The 27538-nt window shown below is 41.6% G+C and overlaps 2 long non-coding RNA genes across 2 annotated transcripts in view; both read right to left on the minus strand.

The window, feature by feature from the left end:
- LOC133213960 (uncharacterized) overlaps positions 1–7044 on the minus strand; it is a 29701-nt gene extending 22657 nt beyond the window's left edge. The window contains exon 1 of the long non-coding RNA XR_009725936.1: positions 6972–7044. This is a non-coding gene — a long non-coding RNA (uncharacterized LOC133213960). The remainder of the gene's footprint in view (positions 1–6971) is intronic.
- A 666-nt stretch (positions 7045–7710) lies between these two features.
- Positions 7711–26781, minus strand: LOC133213958 (uncharacterized). The gene is made up of 3 exons (XR_009725934.1): positions 26742–26781; positions 11360–11478; positions 7711–8720 (listed from the first exon to the last, which is right to left on the minus strand). It is a non-coding gene; the product is annotated as an uncharacterized LOC133213958 (long non-coding RNA).
- Between the last annotated feature and the right edge of the window lie 757 nt (positions 26782–27538).

Below are 27538 nucleotides of genomic sequence, written 5' to 3' on the forward strand. Positions count from 1 at the left end.
TAGAAAACAAACGGAGCCAATCATTTTCCCTGTTTTCTGCCACTGGAGGGCATTCACTGCCCTTATAAACTTCCCTACTGCAGTTTGCAAGCAGCCGAGCCGCTGCCGAAAGGAACACGTGGGTCTGTGTTGTTCTACCTTAGCCTATGTAGTGCACATGTTCTCCAGCATTTCCCCAGTGGGAGCTCCAAAGGAAATTGGGACTATTCTGCATCAGCGTGTATGAGCATGCATTTCATCTGCATCTCACTGGAGTCAGGAGGCTTATTCAACAGTTTAAAAACAGACACAAGCTCAAGAGGCATGGTGCGGTGTGGTTCGGCAGCAGTGGTGGGACGCTGTCCTGGGAGGAGATAGGGTCAGTCTCTTGGCACTTGTGTTTCCAAAGCTCTAGCCCGGCAGCTGCACAACCTTATCACCCATAGATGGCATTATTTCGCTTGGATTTAACCCAAGTCAACAGTGCTGTTGAACATCTCACATCATACATTTGATTAAGTGGGAGCAAAGAAGAGAATTTTTTCCACTGAGCAAAGCTCAGATAAGCCTCTGCACAGCTGACATCACCAAGGTGGATGAGTGCCAGTGTTCCCACACTGAAGGGAGCAGCAGAAACCCAGTTTCTCTCCAAGTTACTCAGGCCAGTGTCACCTCTCTGAGTTCTTTATCATAATTCCCTCAGACTCAAAGCAGAGAAGCTGGCCCTTTAACATACCAGGATTACATTTAGTGTAACAGAAGCACTAGGCTTCAGCACTGCCGAAAATTGAGACTTTCCCTACACCAAGGTTCTTGCCAGGAGCAAAGTAAGCTTACCGGTAACACCATGAGTTTCAAGGGAAAGCTTTTACTTTCTTAGGTTCATGAAAGGCTTCTAGTCTCCAGGGTGAAGTCTTGGTAAGGGTAAAACAATTGGGGTGGGGGTGATCCAACTATAAATAAGCTTAGTGATTTCCACCCAGTGTATATGCTGAAGGAAGACACCAGTGTATCAGTTCAAGATATAAACCAGGTGTGTTGGCATCTTGGACAGGCCTGGAGTTTCTGCAGGTAGGCATGAGAGTGAGGAAGTGTGAAATGACCAGTACAGCTTCTCATCACTGCGCTGGCTTTCATGCATATATGCCCTTTAGAGGGCACCAAATAGGCTGCAGCATATTTCCGTATTTGTCACGGAATAGTCCTCTCATAATAAACAGCTCTCTCATTACACTGACCACTGCAGATGCTTAACATATATTGTTCTGGCATGTCTTTTCTCACCCTAGGAGGACATAAAACTTAAAGCAAGTCACTGTCAGCATTGCTGCACCCTTCCCACAAGTGCCCCAGCTACAGACACATGCACTGATGAGGATTACAGGGAGAGCCAAGTATCCTTTCAATTAATTGCCCAAAGGGTGTGTGGATAGTGCGAGCTTTTGACTGGGCAGGGGATATTTCATGAGCATTTGTTGAGACAGTCTCCTGCTCAGTGCTCCCTCACTCTTTGTATTCAATGATCACTGGAAAATCATGTTGGCATCAAGCGACAGTCTTCATCATAGCAGAAGGGATTTTCTTTCTTATTGCATTTTCTTTAAATGAAATTTTCTGCTTGATAAATTGCATACTGTTTTCTTATAAAACAAATAAACAAGCAAACAAAACCCCAACCAGTTGGGGCATTAACAGGTTCACAAATTATAATAATTCTTTTTTTCAACCAAAGAATAAATTCAAAAAACCTTACTTGGACTCAAGTGCAAACTCTTTTTCCCTTAACTGAAGAGCAACGCACAGAAGCATAGAAGACAGCCTTTCATCAATAGTCAGACGAAAAAAGAACAAACAATCCATGTTATCCTCAGATTTTGGGTGTAGATGAGGAAGCTCATGAATGTGGAACTCCAAATGTTACATTAGACTAGAAAGTCCCAGAAAAAGCTAAGGGCTGCAGCTTGCAAAGCACTGAACTAACCTGGAAAGCAAGAAGCACAACAGCTGGCAGAAAGACATTGTGGCTTGTGTTTTTTCTCACTTTTCTGTCTCATTCCCAGACTTCAATGACTCTGCAAACTAACTGTGAACTGTATATTAGTTCATCATGTTCAGTTCAGCCTGGAGAAGCTGTGTGGAGACCTCATAACAGCCTTCCAGTATCTGAAGAGGCCATACAAGGAGGCTGGGGAGGGACTCTTCCTTAGAGACTGTACTGATAAGGCAAGAGATAATGGGTTCAAACTAAGACAGGGGCAGTTCAGGTTAGATATAAGGAGGAAGTTTTTTACTGTGGGCGTGGTGGGACATTAGAACAGGCTGCCCAGAGAAATGATAAATGCTCCATTGCTGGCAGTGTTCAAGGCCAGGTTGGACAGAGCCTTGGGTGAGATGGTTTAGTGTGAAGTGTCCCTGCCCATGGCAGGGGGGTTGGAACTAGATGATCTTGAGGTCCTTTCCAACCCTAACTATTCTATGACACTATGTTACTTATTTCCTAGAAAGATTTTGTTCAGCTCTATTTGTTTGGCTAAGCATAGGAGGGAAGGGATGCCATCCAGAGGGACCTTGACATGCTTGTGAGCTGGGCTGATGCCAACCTCATGAAGTTTAACCATGCCAAGTGCAAGGTCCTACACCTGGGTTGGAGCAATCCCAGGCACAGCTACAGGCTGGAGAGAGAAGAGATTCAGAGCAGCCCTGTGGAGAAGGATTTGGGGGTGTTGGTCGATGAGAAAATGAACATGAGCCGGCTTCAGTGTGCGCTCACAGCCCAGAAAACCAACCATATCCTGGGCTGCATCAAAAGGAGTGTGACCAGCAGGTCAAAGGAGGCGATCCTGCCCCTCTACTCTGCTCTCATGAGACCTCACTTGGAGTATTGTGTGCAGTTCTGGTGTCCTCAACATAAAAAGGACATGGAACTGTTGGAACAAGTCCAGAGGAGGGCCATAAGGATGATCAAGGGACTGGAGCACCTCCTGTATGAAGAGAGGCTGAGAAAGTTGGGGCTGTTCAGCCTGGAGAAGAGAAGGCTGCGTGGAGACCTCATAGCAGCCTTCCAGTATCTGAAGGGGGCCTATAGGGATGCTGGGGAGGGACTCTTCATTAGGGACTGTAGTGATAGGACAAGGGGTAATGGGTTAAAACTTAAACAGGGGAAGTTTAGATTGGATATAAGGAAGAAATTATTTCCTGTTAGGGTGGTGACGCCCTGGAATGCATTGCCCAGGGAAGCTGTGAATGCTCCATTGCTGGCCAGTGTTCAAGGCCAGGTTGGACAGGGCCTTGGGTGGCATGGTCTAGTGGGAGGTGTTCCTGCCTATGGGAGGGGGGTTGGAACTTGATGGCCTTAAGGTCCTTTCCAACGCTAACTATTCTATGGTTCTGTGACTTGGAGAAGTATGTGCTACTCCGGAGGTGCAGATCTGGTTACACTTGAAAGGCAATGCTCACACCTAACTCTAAACTAAAGCAACTATCATTCCTCACACAGAGAAATAAAACCCCAAAAATTAGTTCAGTGCTTAAAGAAAGATCAAGAGAACAAAAGTTCAACTTATTCTGATGAAATCTTTATTACAGGTTTCTTGGGCAGGTTTTTCCAAGAGCTAAAGCTTAAATATATAATTTTACTCATTTTCATGTAATATAAGAAGAACTTTTGATTAAGAAAAAAATTTCAGTACCTTTCATTCAGTCCCCAAGTTCTTCTTCTGTTTCAGATCCTAAGTATGCGGAACTCTACCAAAATCATTGTATTTGCAGATGTCAAATGTCAAGAGGCCATCTAAAATATGAGCCAGACCAGCAGTGCTGAAAATTGACACAGTGACAAGTAAGGGACAAAAACCTAAGATAAGTGACAAGGTACTTCTGCTCTCAGTCCTTCATGTGGAGGAGGATAAACACATTGTCAAGACCTCATGCTATTCATTCCTGACACAGGGCACCATTCTGCAGACCCCAAACTCCCATGTACACTGGGGCAGATGAAGAGATAAATATGTCACCAGAAACCCTCCCTTAAACTTCAATAAGTTTTCACTGCATCTTCTGAGGTGTCTGGCTTGTCAAATGTCTCTGCTTTTGTGATTGCTGTAAACCCTTTACAGACTTTGACATAACTGCAAGAACATCTCCATCCAAAACTCAGGGCTCCCCTGTCAAATGTAACATAAATTAAGAGTTCTACTGGCATTAGTTCCAGGATGAAAAGCATCAGCATTAAAAACACCAGAAGAAAATTAGGTTGACAGTATGTTAATCTGAGTGCTAGGATAATGAGAAGCTTTGATGAAAGAGTAGTAACATGAAAGAAGTTCCCAAGATTTTTGCCTGACACGTCCTCTCCAAAACAGCCACTACAGAGCATTAATGTTTTCTGAAGAGTATCACTTCAGTGCTGATTACTTAAGAAAAATCCTGGAAAATAAACTACCCAGATCTGTGTTCGCACCTCACTCAGGTCACAAGGATGAGAATTATCAAACAAAGCTGATAAAAGTCAGAAGAAAGTATCTCCGAAATACCCAAATGCTGAATTTCAACTGTGATGCCCAGTCTTGATTTGCTTTCAGGCACTGATCCAGCAGCTGGCATGAAAATGAGCAGTCTACAGAGTAATCTACACTGCACCATGTTTCATAGGGCCCAAGGGAACTCTACAGTTAGCCAAAATAAGCAGAGTATTGGACATACCCATTATCCAAAATAAGTGACCAAGAGCCATAGACCATGGAGCTGCCATGTTTGCTCCATCCTGCCTGGGGACTGCCTGACTTGAGACAGTTATCCTAGTAGGCAACAAAATAAGTTGAATCGCCCCATCCAGCTGCCTCAGTGCAGCAGGTGAAAACTGGTAATGCAGAGATAAGGGATAACCACATCCCCATATATGAAGGGGAAGAGGGGAAGGTAGAGGGAAAGCTATAAATATACCACTATTGAAGAACTGAGATTAGTGATGGAGATACTGCTACTCTGCTGATTTATCATGACAGCAACTTGGTGTGCATTTCACTGCTTTCACTAACAACAATAAAAAGGTCTCATTTTGCTCACAAAAACACATCTTACCAAAATATAGGTCAGAAAATAGTGAATCTTGTATTTCCTCAGATATTTAGAGAGCCAGTCTCATTTTCAACTTCTGTCCTCTCTAGCACACCACTAACGTGCAAAACAAAACTGATCTTCAGACACATTCCTCTTCTTCTCATGCTTAGCTTTTCCTTGGGAAAAATACCCCGTAGTGTTTTCAATACCTGCCCCTTGACCATCATCACATGCCTTTGGCAAAAGAGGTGGTGACAACTGAGAGCGCAGTTTTAACCTCCCTTGTGCTGTCTTCTGTTATCAAACAATGTTGTCATGTCTCAGAGGGACTTGCAACCCGGCTATTTGGAGCTCAAAGGTTAATGAGGGAAACCAGAATCTGTCAACTATATTACAGACCATCCCAGGGCTCGCACCTCCATCCCTGCTGTGGCTGCCTCCTCGTGAGACTTCTGTAGGCAAGTTACAGAGCCTCCCTTTCGATTTAAGGCTATTCTGAAACCATACTGAGGAAAAAGGTGGTAAAGTTCTTGTTGAATATACTCACTTGGATACCTTTTACACCTGAGATTCAGAGTCTGGGTTTTTTTTGCATTAATAAGCATTTAAAATCAAATGCATCATTTCTGAGTGTATGAATTCCTATGGAGAAAAAAAAAAATACAAAATGGTGCAAATCACTTGGAGACTCATTTTTACCATTAATTTCTGTCCTACCATGTGGAGATCATATTTCAGGGTGCTACAGCACCCACTTGGAAGACTAATAAAGAGCAATAGAAAGGCAAGATGACCGATACGGTCCATGACAAAGCCATCAGCCAAGTTTCTCAGGCCACATTACAATAAAAGTTCACAATGAAAGACGAAAGAAATTTGAGTTTGTATCCCAGACATGTATTTTGTTTGCTCAGATGAAAATTATCCATTTTCTCTCTGTCCTACAGTTTCCTTTCCACAAGCCTTGCTGTCTACATTCTCAGGTACAAAATGATATTGCCTATAGGGCACATTCAGATCTGTGTGCAACAACAATCCCTGCCATTTCAATTCATTTTGGGAACTCACCTTCCTACCAGTCCTTCAAGCAATAAGGCATAGCAAACCTAGAAAAAGATAGTAGAGGCACAATATCTACATGGTTAAGCCATAGACCCACACATTGTTACCATAGTCTTGCATGACTCCAATTAACTTACATTCAAAAAGAAAGTAGTTGCTAGTTTGAGCAGTTCTCTGTAGCTCTTGGATTAGTTAATGCCACCTTAATAAATCACTGGTTAAGAGGCAGTGAATACCCCTTGAATAAGGTGACAGTAGCCTGCAAGAACTCAGAAAAAAGGAGAGAAAGGTACATAAAAAAATGGTGTTTTAACAAAGATCACTTAAGAGTTCACTGCGGTTTCACTAGGGGCAGCATTGCACAGGAAAACAGTGGGCTGTTTCTTAGTCGTGCTGCAGATACCCTGTGTTATCCCAGGTCAGCCAGATAACCTCTTCACACTTCACATCCACGCCACAGATTGCTATTTTGAGGCCTTTCTGAGAGTACAAATAAACCACATTTCACACATTGCTCAACCTCCTCCCTCATCTTACAACAGCCTACATTAAAAGCCAACTTGTTTACGTGATAACTAAAAACACTTCTGAAGGCTCTGAACAGCCTGGAAAATCCTTTAATACACAAACTTTCTTGATTCACTGAAGCCAACAAGACTTTAATGCTGACTTTAAATAGGCAGAGTTTTTCTCTGTTACTTGTAAGAGGAATAGCCAAGCTCTCTGAGTGTCTTTGTGGATGAAAACAAAAAGCAGTCGCAAGTCTTGGTTCAGATTCACAGAGCAGCACAAACCTGATTAACTAAGAAACACATGGAGCAACTACTTAAAATTCTTAGATTTATAGATACGGATAAGCAAAGTACACTTACTTCCTGATGAAAGGAAAGCTTCAATTTCCCTGGCTGCAGAGCTGGGAGTCAGCAAACAGGCACATGACTCCCCTATGATCTGTCAGGTAGAGGCCAGCACATATGATGAGCGTTAACACCCAGGTGCCACAGAACTGTGATTGATACCTGCAGCTGTGTGAATAAAATTAAGTTTAATTAGAAACAAGTGGGCCTGGATACGCTGAAGAGATGAAAAACTAGACTTTTATGTTTTATCTTATTCAAAGTTAGAGCACCTTCTATTAACAGATGCTCTTCCTATTTCATCTAGTGGGGTGACTCAGTTGTGACTCCAGCTACCCACAACAATATTGTTCATGTACTTTCCAGTAGTGTGCATAATCCAAAGCTAAATTTAGCAAACACTTATTAATCTAATTTAACCTCATATATAATCCTATTGACATCAGTATGTGAGTAAAGTTGAGCAACCATGGGAGTCTAAGATCAAAGTTAGAGTTGCCTGAACTGCACAGCCCAAGCTGAAGCAGTGACCAGCAAGGCCATTCCTTCATTAAAGGAGGATCTGGATAGAAGCAAGAGAAAAATCCATGAATGTGTTGTTCTGCTTAGAACATATTGCTTTCTAGCTGAAATATTAATTTTCCTATATCTTCCCTTCTGCATAAGTGAAGTTACATACAGAATTCAGAATAACATTCTTGTTGTAGAAACAGACTAGAAACAATCAATGTCATTTGCTAAGCCTTCCAAGTAAAATCACATGCAGATTTTAGTTTGTGTGCATTTCCTTAAGCCATTTGAAGGGAAAAATATTATGGGGTAAAGGGAAACTTCAAAATATGAGGCCAGCTGTATGATTCCCAGAAATAATCAACTCAAATGAACTGGCCATGTCACAGACTAACCCTCAAGATATCCTTAGTCACACTGTTGAAGGAGATGAAATGGAAAACACAGTGGGGCTGGAAGGCACCTAAAGAAAAATGAGAAAGCAGCTATATTCTGGAAGACTGTGAGTCAATAAGCAGATGAAGACAGTGTGCCTCACAAAGACAGATGCTTTTCTTGAATCACTTACAGCTTTAGGCAAACATCTGCAGAAGTCAAGACACTAGAACCCACCCAGACTTAAAGCTTGACCATGTCCAGTTTGTTTGTCCAGCAGTAGAGAGGGAGAACTGTTCAGAAAGGATGTTCAACAGCAAGTTTTGCACAAGGAAAATCCTTCACAAATTTTCAAGAAATAATTTTACCACAGAAGTCAAAACATTTGTCCTGAAAAGTCAGGATATTTCATACTGAAAATGCTGTTTTGAATGGATTTTAATTACAAAGCAGAAAGAGACTTTTTAAAAGAAATAAAATAATACTGATAATGGAATATCTAATAGTGGGTTAAATAGATATTTCATTAGTGAGAACTGAGGCTAAAGGATGAGATAGGGATTTCCAGGACCCACGTGTGGCAATTCAGTACTGCCCTGGAGCCAAACAGCAACCTGGACTTCAGAACTTGGAGACATTGTCTTGAGGAGACATCCCAGTCACTTTTCCAAGGTGTCCTCATCTTTCCTCTAACTACCAGGAGACTGTCCTGGGGAACACTGACAACCTTGCACAGAGCCAGGCAGTCCCTTCACTGTGCTCTGGAGGCCATGCAGGTTGAAGCACTAGCAGTGTGGTGGCTGCTTTTGGGATGCTGGCAGAGGCTCCAGTCCCACAGGAAAGTGGCAGAACTGGCTGTGCCAATGTCATGTGTCACTGCTGCAACAGAAAACAGGCCAGAGACACTTAATTTGAAAAGACAGACAAATATTTTTCATGCCAACTTTAGCGTAGGTCATACTGCTAATGTCGATACTGAGCGCTGCAAGAATGAAGACAGTCACAGCTCCTGAGGGGCTTTGTGTCTGCATTGCTGGCAGAGGAGGAGCACACCCCAGTGTTTTTTCTGACATGTCACAGTGCCAAGGAAGTTCACTCTTTAAACTGATGTCTCCCTGCTGAACATCAGGAGAACTTAACCACACTGTAGGTAGTTGGGTGCCATCCCTGTACAGAACCCAGATCTATTAAGATCAGAACAGGCTATGGCTGGAGGGACAGCAGGCTGACGGAGGGCAGAAGTACTCTCTGAAGCCAGGAATCCTGTGCTATAGGTGTAGGACAAGCTGGAGCAAGAACCATCAGGAAGCAGGACCTGGGCAGTCCTCCACAGTGAGGGTTCACAGCACCACCCAATAGCCCCAAGCAGCTGGTGAGGTTCTAGTCAGTCAGTGACAGGCAGTCAGACGGGCTCACAGGCCCGTTTAGGCTCTGTTTAGGCAGAGTGGCTGTGGTCAGGCAGCTAGCTCTATCTGCTTGACTTGCCGTGACCAGACGGGGCCTGCCTCTTAGTCACAGATAGCAGCAGCACTGACATACCACCCTGAGAGTGCAGATTCTTAAGTGATCAGAAAACAAGCACACATGTGTGAAGGAATCAGCAGGCAAGGGATGGAAGAATGCCTTGTCCCAAGCCCTGAAAGAGTGAGAGGTATGCTCCATGCTCCCTGGATGCAAAAGCCAAAGGAGATACCTGAACACCACACGGGTGCTGATAGGTACATCTCTCAGCTTTGAGGTGTGTGTCACCAGAACACCCCACAGGAGGAATATACAAGGCAACCGCTAACAGGAAAAAGGGGATTTCACGAACTGGAATAATAACAGATAAGGAAATGAAAAGCTGTTGCAAGCAAGGAGTATAGAATGATAAAAGAGGAAAGGGAAGCATTTATCCTTTATATAGGATGTCTGCAAAGCACAGAATAAAAGCAAGCAAATCAGCTTTATGGAATTCTAGAGAGCTCTGAAAGTGACTGTTTGGGCAAACATTTGCAGATGGACTTCTACACGGTGGGTCTTAGCAAAGCACGCCTGCCTCCAGGGCTACATGGTCTCAAGGCATTCCCCAAATGTCCTTTACACAGTGAATCAAGACACCCGCAATTAAATTCTCTTGAAGAAGGGCAAGGGGGAAAACTCTGCTCCCTTTCTTTTCTTGTGCAGAAGGTACACTTCCAAGTAATGTGAAATTCAGTCCTTTAGACTAAGTAGTAGTACAACAGGCTCCTGAGTTAATGCGCTGCTCCCTTGGCTGCTACACAGAGGACAAGCACATTTCAGTTGTGGAGACTTTTGGCTCACATTCAAGTGTAGTTCTTGACTTCCTAACCCCAGTTTAACTTGCTCCTTGTTCTTGAGGTAAAACAAGAGGAAAGATGGAAAAGACTCTTTGAAGAAACCAGTGGAGCAATAGGGCACAAGTACTGATGAGACATAAAAGGCCACCAGAGAAACAGTTGAAGTAGCCAACAGGGAGGTCCAAACGTGTAGGCAACAGAGAGCATGGATGAAATAAACAGAAGAGACACTATGCACAGCTCATAAGAAAGAATCAACAGAATTTACAATGTTGTTTACTTTATTCATTTAAGATATGTTCTGTCATTTTCATGCTACATCAGCCAGTCTTTGCCAAACCTCTGCTTCCCATCGTGCTGTCTGCTAGCTGGGTCAGTTTATTGTTCACTCAGATATCTGGGTTACCCATAGCCAGTGGAGAGACCTGGAAATAATCCTTTTTGCTTGTAAAGAAGAAATGCAAAAGCTGCTGTTGATTAGTTAACATTCTGACTGGGCTTTTTTTATACCCAGCTTGGTATGTTGAATGTTCTCAGCATGATTCATTCAGTAAAATAGCAATTTAATGCACAAGGGCACGTTGGAGCAGGCAGAAGCATTTCAGGGAAACACAGATTTAACCAGAGGATTTAAATATAAACATACAGAAAATCATCTGGCTTTGTCTGAATGAAGAATACTTTTACAGGACAGGCTTCCTAAAAGGCAAAAAAAGGAGGTAGGAATCCAAATCACACCGATTTTTTTCAAACCTTATTTTAAAATCTTATCTTGGAATTTGACTCTCAGATTAGACTATTGGATCAGATCCAAACATACATAAGGGAGCGTACCCTCAATGTGGAATCATGGAAAAACAGGGAAAGAAAATACCTCAATGATCTGGTTTACCCACCTGCTCCAGGCAGGATGACCTATACCTATTTCATTTGTGATACATGTATATCTAACGTGTTTTTAAAGACCTTCAAAGACAGAAACTCCTATATTTCACTCTCTGCACTGTTAGAAAGCTTTTCCCCACTGTTTAACCTACATCTTTCTTCCTGTAGTGCAAGACCAAAACATCCTATCAAATAAAACATGGGCTCTTCAGAAAGACTATTTCTGTCCTTTTTATAGCTTGTTTCTATCCCCTGCATACTTGAAGATTATCCCTGCATTGCCCTAAGTTTTCTCTTCTAAAAGCTGAACCATGTAACTCACTTAGCTCTTACCTCCTTGGTCATATTCAAGGCCTCTAATTATGCTCAATGTTCCTCTTTGGGCTCTTTCCAACTGGTCCACATCCTCTTGAACTGCAATGCCAGAGATGTCCAGCTGAGGTTTTTCCATGCTAAAAATAGCAAAAAGATTACTGTATATATCAAGAGGGCTACATTCTTCCTCATGCATTTTGGTATTCAGCATTGCACTCCATCTTTTTCATAAGATTGTGACTTTGTTGACTCATTCAATTCCCAGGAGAAAACCTTTCCCAACATGCTGAGTTCCCTCCTTCCTTTTTATGTCCCACTTATCCTGACTGCCCACCTCATAAAGCAATCTTTCTTTGACAGGATCTCTTCAGATCTTAATTAGTAACTTCCAATTGACTGATTATTTAAGAAGATTTAGCTCCTGTAGAGCTTGCTCATCTGTCAGTGCGATGCTGTTGAAGAGAACAGTCACCAATTATAGAAATGAGCCCCTAGGTTTCCTTTCAGCCTGTGCAATTTGTTCAAAAACAACAAAACAAAAGCATTGGAGCATCATAATGACCTTAAATAGACTATATAGGGCATCAGCCAGTCTTGCTGTTTTATAAGCATGATTGGCTTGTAAGGTTTCAGAGAAGCTCACTTAGAGTATTTGGGAAATTAGCAGGATGCTAGATACATGTAATTATCACTCTTAATTTGGCAAATCTGATTATCAGCTGTAAACACAAACTGATTTTTACTGCAAAAGCCTTGCTATTCAATTCTCCTGCTAATTAGTCTGCAAAGAGTTATTTTGTTTCATCATATGCTGTATTTAAGACTGACATTCACATTATCAGTAACTGTGCTTGCAGTGGATGGCACGAAGTATGCAAAACATAGAATCCCAGACTGGTTTGGGTTGGAAGTGACCTTAAAGCTCATCCAGTTCCAACCCCCTACCACAGGCAGGGACACCTTCCACTAGACCAGGCTGGTTCAAGCCTTGTACAACCTGGCCTTGAGCACTGCCAGGGATGGGGCAGTCACAGCTTCTCTGGGCAACCTGTGCCAGTGCCTTAACACCCTCACCATGGAACAACTTCTGCCTAATGTCTAATCTCAGTCTTCCCTCTTCCAGTTTAAAGCCAGTCCCCCTTGTACTGTCCCTACATGACCTTGTACTCACAATGCTCTACAAACAGCACGGTGAGTACACCATGTGTGCTCACATGGTGCTTCATAGACCACCATGCTCTGTAAAGAGCATGGTGTAGAGAGAGCAGTCCTTCTTAGGATAGTGAACGTGGGACATGCTGGCTGCATGTTAGTATCAATATCCTGGCTGAATCAAAACTGCCTAATTTGTTATGACCGCCATGGGTGCTATTACAAATGCAAGTTCCCACTACCAGAACATAACAGATGAATTTCTGTATATACGTTCTAGAGTATATAGCTATATAGATATGTTTTCTACTTTCTAAATACGGTGCATTCCCAAAATCTACTCTAAAATAATATAAATGTTATAAAATCAGGCACTTGGAAGCTATAAACTGCACGAAGTTTGTCTGGGAAGACTAGAGAAGGTGCCCTTGTGCTCATACATAATAAAAGCAAACAGTCTTTTTTTTTTCCTGCAGAACATCTCTCCATTTCATGGTGGACATTTCTGGAGCTGTTGAATGCAACAATTTTTTCGTTCAATTTTTACACTGCACACAGTACAAATCATGGGTGAAAAATATTATTAATTTCCTCAAGGATATTTCTGGTGTGTATTCATCATAAGATCACAGACCAAGATTTTGAAAGCGTTCTGACACAGGTCACTCCGGCACTGGTGCTGCTTCTGGGCAGGGGTTGTCCTGAGTACACACGGCATCAAGCAAAGGACGAGAGAGACTCCAAATCCTCACTGCAAGTCTTCATATTTTGTATCTGGAGTTTCCAATGTAAAAGTCATGGATAGTGCTAACTAGGATGGCGTTGGACTAGCACAGCCTTCCTGCATTATGCTGAAGAAAGCCGAGCTCTGCCTGCTGGGGTGTGTGGTGCTCAGTATGCGCACGACCCCAGGACTGGGCACAGCAGACAGTGGTCAGGGCAGCTGCACTGGGGTCAAGGGACCAGGCGCAAAGGCTTTGAACACAGCTTGGAATGTTCCACACAGAGGAGGCTCATGACCCTTTTTCTTTTCCCTAAAGCATGCATGTTCCCTCCCTATGAGAATATCTCCTGTGTATCCCAGCTTCCAGAAGCTTGCAGAAGCTGTACTTACCTTCCAGAAACCAAGGTTTGTTATCAAGCTTAAAACAAGCTGCATGCTCCAGCCAGTTTTGAGCTACATCGCACACTTGTTGACCTATTGCTTCTCAGTAAATTCCAACTGACCTCGCACTGAACTGGAATTTGAACTCAGTTGTCCCTTTGATGTTCACAAGTTAAGCAGGCTTTTACCAAGCACTTACAGACTCTCCCAGGCCCCTGCCCAGCATCATGTGTGTGCCACTGCTGGAGTCCTTAGCAACACTCTCCAGGCAGGATTAGATAAGAAGTAAGATTTTGCCCATGTGAGTCAACCACCTCGCCCTTTTCCTTTGTTAGTGACTTTAAGACCTTGTCTCTACTTGAAAGATATGCTTATAAAACCATGCTGTATATAAGGTGGAGCTTAGGGCAGTGCCCAAAATAAAGTTATAACAGGAAAACCCTTTTTCTCTTACCAATGTAACCATGTTTACAAGCATGGTTAAAACATCCCAAGAATCAAACCCCTGGACCAGCATAATTCAACTAACATTTCAGAGTTGATCACACTTGTGAGCCCAAGCTGTGAAACCCAGACAGAAATCTACATAATCATTTGTCTCATTTACATTAACAAAGGCTTGCATCCTGTAAGACAGTTTCTTACAGAGCTTGCAAGGTCACTACCGAGTTGACTGATGAGCTATGATCCAACTGAAAAACTTATGCCTATTCCTTCACACTCTACGCAAGCTTTATGCAATTAGGGTTGAACATTTTCCAAGTCACACTTCCAAATTACAGTTAGCAGCCCATTCTGACTTCTTGGAGACCCATAAAAGTTTAAGAAGACCAAAACAGTGTGGGAGGAGGGTATTTTATTAGAACATTTTTCAGTAGAACTGTCACCAAGGGGAGTTTCAACAGTGCAGCTCTTACAGTGACTGCAGTGTCTGTAAAAAATCAAGTCACATATTTCATTTTGAGCTGATTACTTCAAAATTAGGGAAGTCCTTTCATGTTAGTATTCAAGCCACCCACAGTGAGAGGAATATGACTACACACTCCAACGAGTCCCTAGAGTTGCTCCAGAGGTACCTATTACCATATGTGATACTTCATACAATGGCATCTTGTAGCTTCAAAAAGTGCCTGGTAAAACTGAGTCACAGAAGCCAGAAACAAATGGGAAGCCTGGAGCTAATAGAGAGCTAAACACCATCCATGGAATTTGGATGTCATGACTGCTAGGCCATATTATTTTTTAATTCAACCAGTGTTTTCCTGCTCTCTTCTATTTCTTAGAATGGTTTGGGTTCGAAGAGACTGTAAAGCTCATTTAGTTCCACCCCTTGTCACAGGCAGGGACACCTTCCACTAGACCAGGTTGCTTCAAGTTCCATCCAACTTGGCCTTAAACATTTCCAGGTATATTTGCACATGCCTCAGCATGACTGAAACAGTGGACAACATATACTGCCCATTGTGTAGCACATTTCTATAAGCATTTTCCTGGTTTGGTTTGCAATATATGCATTGAAAATATGAGTATTCAGATGGTTTAATTAGAAATGTGGCTTTTAAAAGGAATTTCCCACTTCTGGTGGCTCTATCATTGATTCAGAAGTTATGTGCAGAGCTCTAAGACTTGAATATTTTGCTTTTGTTGTATTTATTTTTCTTTCCTCCAAGATACAGGTTTCAGGAATTTCCTGCTGTCTTATTATAGGTCATTCTGACCAGACTCATTATAGCACAGTAAATGCATGAACATCTGAGCTGGACGTTTTGTTATTTATTTATTCTTTAATTTGCCACCAGGAGGTGCAACTGATCTTCTCACCACCACCACTTCAGTCCTCATTATAATCACCAGCTGTACTCCAAGGTGGAAATGGCTTGCTTTATTCTTTTACTAGTATTTTGCTCCTTATTGCTATCCCTTTCTTCTTGCTGGCCATGAGGTCTCTCGAAGCCATAAGATTTGCAGTCTGCTTTTGAATCGGCTTTCTCCTTGTTGCTGTTGGCAGAAATATTTCGTGGTGCTTACACATGGGAAAATTGCATCTATAACACTATGGCATGACTAAGGCTGATTTCTGGAGGTGCTTTGTTATCAGCCTTTAAACAGCTTGGCCAGGCTGTGCAGTCACCCTGGATGAGAGCCAACTGCAAGTCACACAGTGAAAGCCAAGGATCCACCAAATGCCTGTGATCCACTTCCTAACAGAGTGAGCAGCCAGGGAATTAAAAACAGGAGGAAGAGGAAAGAGACCCCTGTCCTCCTCACTCCATGCAGAGGTGAAAGCATTAAGGATGGGCAGGGGTTCTGTCCCATTGCATGCATGTTCTAACCCAAATGTAAATTTAGCCCTTGTGAGAGCCAGGAGCTGAACCGAAGTCAAATCTGACAGGAGGTATTTCTTCCACGTAGAAGCAGCCAAATATGTAAGATATAATCACAGGGTGATGGCAGGCTCTCAAGATTAGGTGGTCTCACTGGACTTCTAGTGAAGATAGCAGAATTTTTAGCAGATTTAGCTAGTTTCCACACTTCTAGCTTCAGAGTCTGATAGCAACAGCTTAGATCTGAATCTGGGAAGGTCCCTAACACTAACATGTTTCCAAACAATTTTCTCTCTACTCTTTACATACACACAAACATGCTACCAAAGGGCAGAATAATGGTGCTGCAGTGTGATTGCAACAACACATGTGCAAGACACTCAGCACTAGTGAAACAGCCAGCTCCAGTACCCTCAGGAAATACAGTATTTGCAGTGCCAACCTGTGCCCCATCCTGTCTGAGCAGCCTCACCACTAACTTCCACTGCCCTTTCTCCCTAGGATAGTGTGCAGGGTTACCTCGATAGCCTCTCTGCTTTAGGAGTAAAGTAGCAGAAAGTGAGAAACAGGCCACACTTCATCCTCTCTCCATGACCAAGAGAGCGCCATACCTTGCTCTGCCCAGCAGAACTGCTGTGCTTGTATTCCCCAATAAGGAGGAGGTCTGAAGTCTTGCAAACCACATTCTGCAGCCCCTAGGGTCAGACCCTGGTCTCTTCATGAGACCAGGTCTGCTACAGGGTGCTCTGTTAGACAACTCTCCTCATTTACAGCCATCACAACCTGTTAAGCTGTTTTGAAGTGCTTATTATTACAGTATAGCAAGGTATCATTGTACTGCCTTCTTTTGTTATCAGCATGATGAAAGGCATACCCATCAATAAGACACATACTAATGCCTTCAACATAAAAATGCAAATGCATGTAGGGGTTTTACCGATTTCCAGTGGATCAACCTTTAACATTTATTTTAAGCTTTGACTCTTTTAGAGCCAAGTATGAGTATAAACTTTTGTAAGTTTTGATCATGTTTGGAAATTTGAGTGTGCGGTTGAAGGAAAAAAATATTAGAGAGGTCAGAAGTTTATATGTCTTTATATAGAGAACACAGGATTAGCTTAAGACGACTGCAAGGTTTTAGTTTTTGCAGCGTTACTTTTACTTTCTTTTTTAACTAATATTCTGAAAGTCGGGTGCATATTGTCTCTACAGTTTAGGAACTGGCCAAGCAAGCCAACATTTAAAATTTATCTTTCTTTGCTTCTCTTGAAAACATCAAATTGAAAAATCCAGGGAAGGTTCTAGTTCTAGGTCAAAATGTGCAGAAGAATTTACTTGGATTAAAATTACACTTCTAAAGCTATATCAACAGCAATTCAGCAGTCTGCTAATGGTCGTGAACATTCGTTCCTACCAGCCAAGTTTCAGCCTTGCAGTCAGCAATCCGGTCTTTGTTTTTGAACATGGCATAGGTTCCATGTCAAAATATCAGGGTATGCTCATAACCAACAAGAAAGTACAATTCAGAAAACACTAAGGAGAAAATCAGCTCAGTGAGTCTAAACAAGTACACCTCCAATACTGTCAACTACCTCTCTATTAAGCACCCAATGGATCTAAAAACTGTCAGCCACTAATTACTTCCATCTTAGTCTCATCTACCATGTATGGTTGTCCTTTCCTTCTAACACAGGAATAACTTTCTGACATACTGAACGAATTGTTTGGCAGACAGTAAGAAAACAGAGGTGAGCGAGTAAGGGAGGAAAAGGTTCACACAGCTGCCTTTTAGAGAAGGCTACAGCAGGCCCTAATGTGAGGAAAGAAGGAACAGTCAGAGATACTGCTGGACATGGAGAAGAGGGAGGTGAAGTCAAGGTGAGGTAGAAAATGAAGGTTCATAGCTTGGTATTCAGGAGGGGAAAGAAGGGAAAATGGAGAAAGAGAACAAAGGAGAAGAAAATAAACATCACCCAGACCCTCCAGACTGTGGCAGATGTGAAAACTGTGGAAGCAGGAAGCAGAAAGAAGAGGGATCAAGAAGCTCTAGGGCTGTATGGTATGCATAGCCCAGAGATACAGCAGCACAGGGGATGTCAAGGCTTCATCTGCTTCACTTATCTGCTTCAATTGCCAAGGACAAGGACAAACTAGAAAACTGGAAACTGACTAAAGTGCAACTCCTTCCTTGTTAATAAACAAAAGCATTGGCACCAAAGCATGCCTCTCATTATCTCCACGGTTATTTTAGCAGTATATCTTGAGTTATCAAAAGGAGAGTATGACTGCATTGTCAAGAACATAGGAATCTAAATTGTTATTTGCACTCTCCAGCAGATTGCAGGTTTTTGTTTGGTTTTTTTGTTTGGGGTTGGTTTGGGGTTTTTTTTGTCTTCTAAATGTGACCTCTAATTGGAGGCAAAAAAAATAATTTTGTAGTGCTAAAATTATTTTCTAGTGCTGAGATTACCATCTAGTGCTCAGCTAGGAGGGGATTAAATGGGTTCTGAAAAACAGATAATTAGAAGGGCATGTTGCAGTTGGAGGTTCTGTCTCTTTTTTATCCAAGTTTTACAGCCATACTGTGAACGGGAACATCAGGCTTTTGTTACTCAGTGAGCTATATTTTGAGACCGCTAAAAATCAACAGAATTTTCCTCATAGACTCCAAGATTAAATCACATAAGCACACTGGGGTATTTAATTACTATACATGAGTTGCAGAATACAGGAACAATGCAAGTGTCATTAAGTAGCACATAAATCAGTTAAATGGATGTCTCTTTTCTCCTTCTTTTTGCTTGTTTCAAGGGCATTGTGGAAGCTCCCTAGTCAAAAGGCACAGAAGCAACATAGGAAGGTGAGCGGGACACAACCACTGCCTGACCCATAAGCTAGGGCAGCCACAGTAATGGAAGTGCTACAGCTGAGAAAGGGTGGAGAGAATAATGTCTAGCAAGAATTGTGATGGTCAGTGAGAACAAATACAGCACAAACATATATTCTTTTTTACTAGAAGAATGGAACAATGTGAAGATTCATCCTTCTAATTCTGGGGTAGATCTGCTCATTTGCCCAATTGCATATAATACACCAGGGACATTTTTTAGCATCCCAAAAAGAAACATGAACTTGTAACAAGAGCCAAGGCTAAGCCTTATCTCAGCATAGAAGAAATGAAACTGCAATGTGCCTTCAGAGCCATTTTCTCTTGCCCTCTAATCCTAACACAGACCTTTGCCTGTAGCTGAGCCGAGGAAGCACACCAATCCCAAAAGGCCATATGCAACCCAAGCAGCATTTAAAATAATGGCTTACTTGCAAAAGAAACTCTTTCCCAGACCAAAACCCAAATAAAACCTTGTAAACCCAGTATCTATGCACTCTGGGAAAAGACAGCAGCAATATGACAGAAGGTATAACTTGAACCACTTGTAACTGTACATACAGCTAGGAAACATTTAGAAAAACATTGTGCTGGAAAAATATCTAAATGTTTAAAGACGTTGGTGACCACAATGATGGGTGCAGTTTAAAAACCAAAATGGATTACAATAGAATGCGTTTGGTTCTCTTTATAACAAACAGCATGTTTCTAATCACCAGCATCAGAGTCAAACCAAACATTTCAAACCACACCATCAAAGACAATAAAATTGTAAATGCTAATGCGTCCTGCCCAGCAGACTGTATTATTGCTTTATGCCCACCTTGTCAGTTACCACACCAACTTTCTTACTTGTTACCAGCATCTTCTACTTGTTTAAAACTTTTGTTTTAAACACTATTTTTAAAATCACTCAGCAACTCACATTTAGATAACTGCTCAGATTACCTAAAGGATTTTGCTCTTATTAGAGTACTCAGTGAAACAGCCAGTTCTTCTGAAGTGCTTAATTTCAGATAACTCCTTCTGAAATATCATTTGAGGAAATTAAATCTGAAAATTCTATGCCTAATCAGCTCTGTTAAAGAAGAGGCAATTTAACTATTTCACAGTATCACAGTATGTTAGAGATTGGAAGGGACCTCAAAAGATCATCTAGTCCAATCCCCCTGCCGGAGCAGGAACACCTAGATAAGGTTACACAGGAACGTGTCCAGGCGGGTTTGAATGTCTCCAGAGAAGGAGACTCCACAACCCCCCTGGGCAGCCTGTTCCAGTGTTCTGTCACCCTCACTGAGAAGAATTTTCTTCTCAAGCTTAAGTGGAACCTCTTGTGTTCCAGTTTGTACCCATTGCCCCTTGTCCTATCATTGTTTGTCACTGAGAAGAGCCTGGCTCCATCCTCGTGACACTCCCCCTTTATATATTTATATACACTAATAAGGTCACCCCTCAGTCTCCTCTTCTCCAAACTATAGAGACCCAGCTCCCTCAGTCTTTCCTCATAAGGGAGATGCTCCACTCCCTTAATCATCTTAGTTGCCCTGCACTGGACTCTCTCCAGCAGGTCCCTGTCCTTCTTAAACTGAGGGGCCCAGAACTGAACACAATATTCCAGATGCGGTCTCACCAGGGCAGAGTAGAGGGGAAGGAGGACATTCCCACCTTTATTCTCTTTTCTTCAGTATGTAGCTGGAGGGGAGCATGATGAATACCAATGGCTGGCTCTACATGCTTGTCTGATTTTCTCATTAAGAAAAATAGAGTGGAACAGCTCTTATTCTGAGGAGAAGATGAAAAACAAAGCTGCTGCTGTCCAATAGGCTGGTAGTCTCTCTGCCTGCAAAAGCTACTAATTCATACATCATTTACATGTTGCAACATTAACAATTTTTGTGTTAGCATGAAGTTATAAATAACGCCATGTGTAGAGTGAACATGCAGGAATTTCTGATAGACAGCTAGCAAAGATTCGTCTTGTTGGGTCTCATTAGTGACAGCCATAAAGACAGTGAGGGAAAATAAGTCAGACTGAAAATATATTACAGCCTGCCATGTTTTCAGTGTTCAGTTCAACAGTTTTCCACTAAAACCAGGGAGGAGAGGCTGCAGATGAGGCCTCCAGAGGTCAGTCAGAAATGATTCCTGGCTCTTCCCCAAACTCCCTGTGTGATCTTGTCTAAGTGATTTCATTCTTCCCTACCTCAACCCTCTGCCAGGCTGGAAAATGCACCCAAAGTCTCTCTCAGCAGAGCAAAGGTACTGCACTTAGGTAGAATTCATCAGCTACACAAATTCAAAACAGGGGGTGCTCAGCTGGGATTAGACCTACTATTTTTCAAACAGATCTTGGAGGTTGTAACAGATCACCAGTTGAGCACAAATCAGCCATGTAATCTGTTATAAATATAAACCATCTATCTATTCTGCTTCTTAAAAACTGAAAAAAAAAGCATGACCCGAAACTTCATCTCTAAATATCTTTTTGCCTTAACTTCAGTTAATTTGAAAATGGTAGAACTAACTTTGAATTAATTTGACTATTGTCTCACATGAGATTTATCATAAAAAAAAGCAAAGAAAAACAGTTCATTCCTAATATACATACATTTCAACTACTATTTTGACTCATCTTGCATATGCAAGGTGACACCATCATCAGAATTGGTCACTCCACAAGCTACTCCCAAAAGTAATCTCAGTTCAGGTCTGTTAATGATGTATTTGCTCTCTTTCCAGCCTAACTTCATGTGCGTGTAGAGGCACATCACTTAACTGAAGCAAAAATGATTCAATAAAACACAAGAGTAGTCATGTCACTAATGGGAACATTCAGTGGCTGTACTACTTTTCCCCCACAGATATTACTGGTAGCTTCTATTTAGTTCAGTGCTTCATTATTAAATTGACACCAAAGCCCCACTAGGCAAGAATAAAATTTAACCAATGTTTCATTTGCTGTAATCTCAGATACACTCTTATGCCTGGTGGCAAAGGATGTGATTCACTGCTATTCTCATCTTCTAGTATTCTGTACTGCAAGTCGACATCTACCCAACGAACTAACAATATCAAAGTCCACCTCTGCTTCAGCCTAAATCTGACTTAGGGGAATTGAACCCCACTACATTTCAAAACTGGCTCATCATACAGATTTTCTAAGTAATACCATTTGACACAGTCACCCACAATCACTGAATGAAGGACAATAAGCAAATAGTGTGCCACTACACATTAGTTTCCCAGATATTAAGTTGGCCTACACATATTTAGCTACCTTCCCATATCATGTGGAAGATGCTAAAACTATCTTTTTCTTTTCCTCATGCATATTGATATTTGATATTTTAAGGCTTGACTCCTAAATACATTATTAATTCAACTTTCAATAAGAAAAAGCAATATTTTCCTATTCTAAAGGATGCAAAGGAGTCACTATAAAGCAGCATCACACATCACATTAAGTACAAAAGTAGCCTGAGAAATTAAAAGAAAGATGTTTTTCTACTAAGCCAATAAAGATATGTTGAGAGAAGACCAAAGTATTTAAAGCTTTTTTATACACTAAAATTCAAAAGAAAAAACACAATTAAATAGCAATTGTAGATAATACTAAGAGGCAAGAACATGGAAAGAACAGCTTAGAGAGCACTTAGGCAAGTTAAACACTTTTAACTCAGGATAAAGATACACAGAAACCTGAGGAAGACTCGAAAAATCTCAGAGTCCCCTAGCAATTGTTTATCTATGGAAATCTAAGAAAGATTAATAACATACCAGAAAACTCCAGAAGGGTGAAAATGGTGATTATTCTTACAAAGGATCAAAAAACCTCAGCAGCTGATAATTTGCAGGCCTGACAGAATACTTCATTTACCAAAAAAAAAAAAAATGGCACGTATAATTAAACAATTATTTGCAAGCACTGAAAAGAGCTGCATGAGTGGCAGTCAGCATGAAACTGCTAAGAGCAAATAATACCAAAATATTCTAATCTGGTATTGTACTAGGTCTTGTGGGTACACACAAGAGTATAATCACACAGTTGTACTGTAGTACTGCTTTTAGTATTTTCTTGTAATTACACCAATCAACCATGTCTTTCCTAGATTAAAATGTAATACGTCAGGTACAAACTGGTAGGAAAAGAGATTACTTCTCAAAGTTTAATGTAAGTGTAAGCTAGGATTCTGCCAGGGATTGCTATACATATGATTATATGACTAGGAGCACATAGCCAAGAGTCAGGACAGTGGAAGAATGAGGTTATTAACTGATAAATGACATGAAGATAAGGAGGGTCAACCAAAAAGCTGGAGGGCAGACTGTAAAGAAGAGGATGCTGCTCCATAAGTACAAGTGCAAGGTGCTATCTGTCCATGGGAATAAATGGCTTTACTAATACAAACCATGGGCTGGATAAAGGGACACAGTAACGCCATCAGCCTGAGTCAGCAGGCCATCCCCTGGGAGAGGTGAATGTCACACTGGGATGTATAATCAGCATACAATCCATTGGGCTCAGGTCAGAAGTGTCACTTCCAGCCTACTTGGAGCTTAATGCCTAATTTCAGGGTGCTGCATTTCAGCAAAGAAGAGGAGTTACTGGAACTGGATGAAAGCTGGATGAAAATGGGGGCATAACTTGGACTGCTTAGCCTGTAGATGAGAGTGCAGGAAGTGGGTAAAATACTAAATAAAGGATGCTTCAGGAAGGAAAGGAAATCTATTCTCAAGATGTGTGATGAATGAAAGTCATGGGGAATATATTTCATCACAGAAAACTCAAGAATTAAGAAAATTAAGAAAAGTCTCATATTTGGGACAGTAGAAGTCAAGAATGTATCAGACTACACTGTTAATCATTGCAGATGTCTGAGGATAAGCAGGAAAACATCTGTGGGACTTTCATAAATATGGACTGTCTGGCCTTGCACTGGGGAAGAAATTACAGGATCTCTCATGGTCCCATTTAGCCTTGTCTTTCTCTGGCATTCAACATTTGAACAAAAAACCCAAAACAAACCAAAGACAAAACAAGAACTCAAAACTTCTAGATCTATAAATCTCAAGTTAGGGGTAATATAATTCACTTTCTTATGCACTGAGTTGGATAGTGCATGTCTAGGTACACAAGGAAAAAAAAGGAAGATACAAAAACCAACAGGACATTTCTTTGCAGAACAGTGACATTTTTCTGTTGCAGTGGTAAGGCACCACAAAAAGAATAAAAAGTCGTCACATCGGCCCCTCAAATTCCTGGAGACAATCCTAACAGCTTGATTACCTCAACTCCCCTCCAAAACTATCTCCTACAGAGACAGGTCTGCCTTGCCTCAACTCCACTGGCATATTTTGGTGACTGGCTGTAAGCTGGAGTGGAGCTCGGTAAGGACATCCTAAACGATTTCTGAGACCAGTGAGCTAAACCAGTTCTTACTGGAAAGCAAAAAGCAGCAACTGGCAACCTCCTTCAGCCACCTTTTAGGACAAACACAGCTGGAAAAGGTGTTTGCAGGCATCTTTCGCTCCAGATATGAATTATTCATCAACAGGGCATTACTGGATTCCTGAGGTCTTCACACTGAGAACAGCGTCCTGGCTGGGAAGCAGGCCTCCACCCAGACCGCAAGCAGCAGAAGCAGTGATTTATAATTTCTTCAGCAAACTAGCCTGGGAGAAGAAAAGGAAAGAAAAAAAAAGAGAAACAAACCCAGCAACAAAACCAAGGCAGGAAAGCAGTCCTGAAAAACAGGAGACACAAGGAGTGAGCAAGACAGACAAGAACAGCAACCCAAAGGAGGGAAGACAGCAAGGTAATGCGAAGTGGAAAGTCAACGGGAAAACAAACAATGTGTTTTTACTAAAGCTGTTAATTCACTCTTCACATCTCCCACTCAAGTCATCCATCACAACATAAACTAAATAGAGCTTTGAGCAGCTGCCTGCCTGCCACCGTAAATGAGCCTTCTGTATATGGAGCAGTGCTCCAACACGCTGGCATCCTAAGAGGAAAAAACCTCAGCTGCAAAAATAAACAAATCAGGTACCAGGACTCTCCTCCCTACATTTTTTTACCCAAAGAATGTGTGCTATTAAGTATTAACCCCTTCTTGCTTGTTAAATAAGCTCAGTATTTTTTTGCTTAAAATACACACAACCAGTAAATAGTGTGTTCTACAGCACAGTACAAGGCTTTATTGAGCACCAAATCCAGGCTCATGTAAAATTTTTCCTCCAGATCAGAGAGGGCAAAAGGCCCCAACTCCCACTCTCAGATCTGATGAGCAAATACCCACAGACCTAAGATGCTCCAAGAAAAACATGGTTTTTGGTCCATCCTGAAGTCTTTTTTTATGACCCTATGCAGTTACGGCTTCCCATTTTTTGCTGAAGCCCTTGCTTTAGTAATAAAGTGATCAGCAGTTTATGTAGCATGTCGGGCACTGGGAGACAATGATTTGATGGATCATACACACATTATGTCTTGATTTGGCAGCTTACTGAGTCATGTGATCAAGTACTGCAATATACCAGGGGTCTCAATTTTATGCTTGTGGCTAGAATGGAGATGCTAAGGGATGCCGCCACTTAGAAAGCGGTGACTCGGTACTTTGGATTTTGAATGGAACATGCTAACACAGTGGCTTTTGCAAGCCATGTGAGAGAAAACAAAGAAAGCCAAAAAGTTTTGGGGTGCCAGCCTCAGCCTGTCGTTCGGCTTCCTGTGACTTAGGACAGTTTTGGTCTGTGCCTGGCTTACCACCTGAGCAGCATGGCTCTCGAACATTGACTGCTCTGCCTGCTTATAGGAAGGGAAGTGTCTCTCCCTGCACGTAGATATACAAATAAGGCTTCCAGTTCAACTATATTGTCCAAGAGATAGTGGAAGTAAAGACACCACAGGAAAAAGGACTTCCTTCTTCTTTCAGAAATCATTGAGCACCATGCAGGAACAATATTGTTCCTTGTGTATGACCACATGGCAATAACAGTGTAGGAATACATAGGTCTTCTGGACCTCTGAGCTGCTGTTCCAGCAAGGGAGGTTGCACTGCAGCATGTTTGAGCAGTCTGAAAAGGAAGAAGCACAAGAGCTTCCCACATGTTTAACAGAGCAACAAAACAGCAGACAAACTCTAAGAAAAATATGGCAACACTGCTAGTTAGGTCATGAAGCTTGAAGAGGTGCTCTATAGTCTTCATGAGCAAGACAGCAACCTATGTTTCCAGATAAGAGACTACTGACTATAAGCACACATTGTTTGAGTAGGCAACTACCATTCAGAATATAATGAATAAATTTTGCTTTATGACTTCAAATCATATTCGAACTAGCTGTTTGTTAGTAAGAAAGGCTAGCTAATACCAAGCTCCTATTTTGTACAAACTGGACATGCCCTGTAAAATTCTTCTTAAATTTAAACTCATTTAAACTTTAGGGTAGCTTTAGGGATGTGTAGACAATAGCGTGCATAAAACTAACAAATGCTGAATCAAAGTTAATTGCAGACTTTTTGCAAGAACAGACTAAATGAGTGTGTAAATACCTATTCTAAGCTTTGGCAACATCGCAGTGAAAAGACAAGGAAATTGAAACATGATTTAAAGAAGAACTAAAACCACATAGGAAGAGTAAGGTAAGGCTTTTGCTAGCTATGAGTATGTCTCAGACTGCCCTAGCAACACTATTTTATGCAACAAGTTAATCACATAGTCCTAAAGGGAAATGCCATCATTAGCAGCATGGTGGGTACCATTGTAGATCTATGTAGTGAGATGCAAAAGTAAATTCTGAAGAAACACATAGATGGGCAAAAACAATACAGACAAACTTCCCAAGCTGTTTGAGGTGTTCCTTCTTTAGCCAGGAAATGTTACAGAGCAGGCAAATTGCAGAGTTTCTCGATTTGTATGGGGCCACACAGTCACCTATTTCAGAGGCTGCTGCACAAGCCATTACTTTAGAGACACATAAGTTGTTTCAAAGTCACAATACTATAGAAAGAGAAAAGAGAAGATGTGGTGAGATCAAAATGGCTAAAATTCTGGGAGCTGCATATTGTTAAAAGGCTGAAATCCTGACTCCACTCAACACAGGGTTAATGAAACAGCATGGCATCTAGTCCCATATGTAATTAGGAGGCTACTTTTCTTACCCCTGAGAATCCTGGAACAGGTTGTTAACAAAGAGCATATTGGATCTAAATTAACTTGTAAACTCCAGTAACTTTCCTGAGGCTAACCTAGCATTGGGCCTTCCCATTTCTGTTACATCACGCAGCCTTCTTTGGCTAGTCTTAGTTCCATGGGCTTAATTAGACATTCCATGGGCTTAATTAGACATAGGCTTTTCCTGCTGGGTCTTTGTTTGTTTTGCTCTTCCTGCAGGTGATTAGGGTATTTTTTTAACTGCTTCTGTTATGGTTTTAAAATAATCAGCTGCAGGTCGGCTGAAGCAATCACACTCTGCTGAATATTTATTAAAGCATAGCTTTTTCTAAAATACACAGTGCACACATCATCTACTATATAAAATCCTGTTAAAATAAGAAGGAAGTACAATCACAGACCTTTACAGGTGAGGAAAGCCTTGCTTAGTCTTTGGTTCAACTCCACGTGGCAATTGTAGATGCAAACAACTTGTTATTGTAGGGACTTGTGTCACTGAATAACTCTAAGTACTTTAAATATCCTTTCCCAGTTCTTTACAAATAGATTTAGCATGT

The sequence above is a fragment of the Neopsephotus bourkii genome, unplaced genomic scaffold, assembly GCF_033783945.1.
Source record: "Neopsephotus bourkii isolate Nb327-2 ecotype Australia unplaced genomic scaffold, CSIRO-AGI_Nbou_v1 NB_860, whole genome shotgun sequence".
NCBI lineage: Eukaryota > Metazoa > Chordata > Aves > Psittaciformes > Psittacidae > Neopsephotus > Neopsephotus bourkii.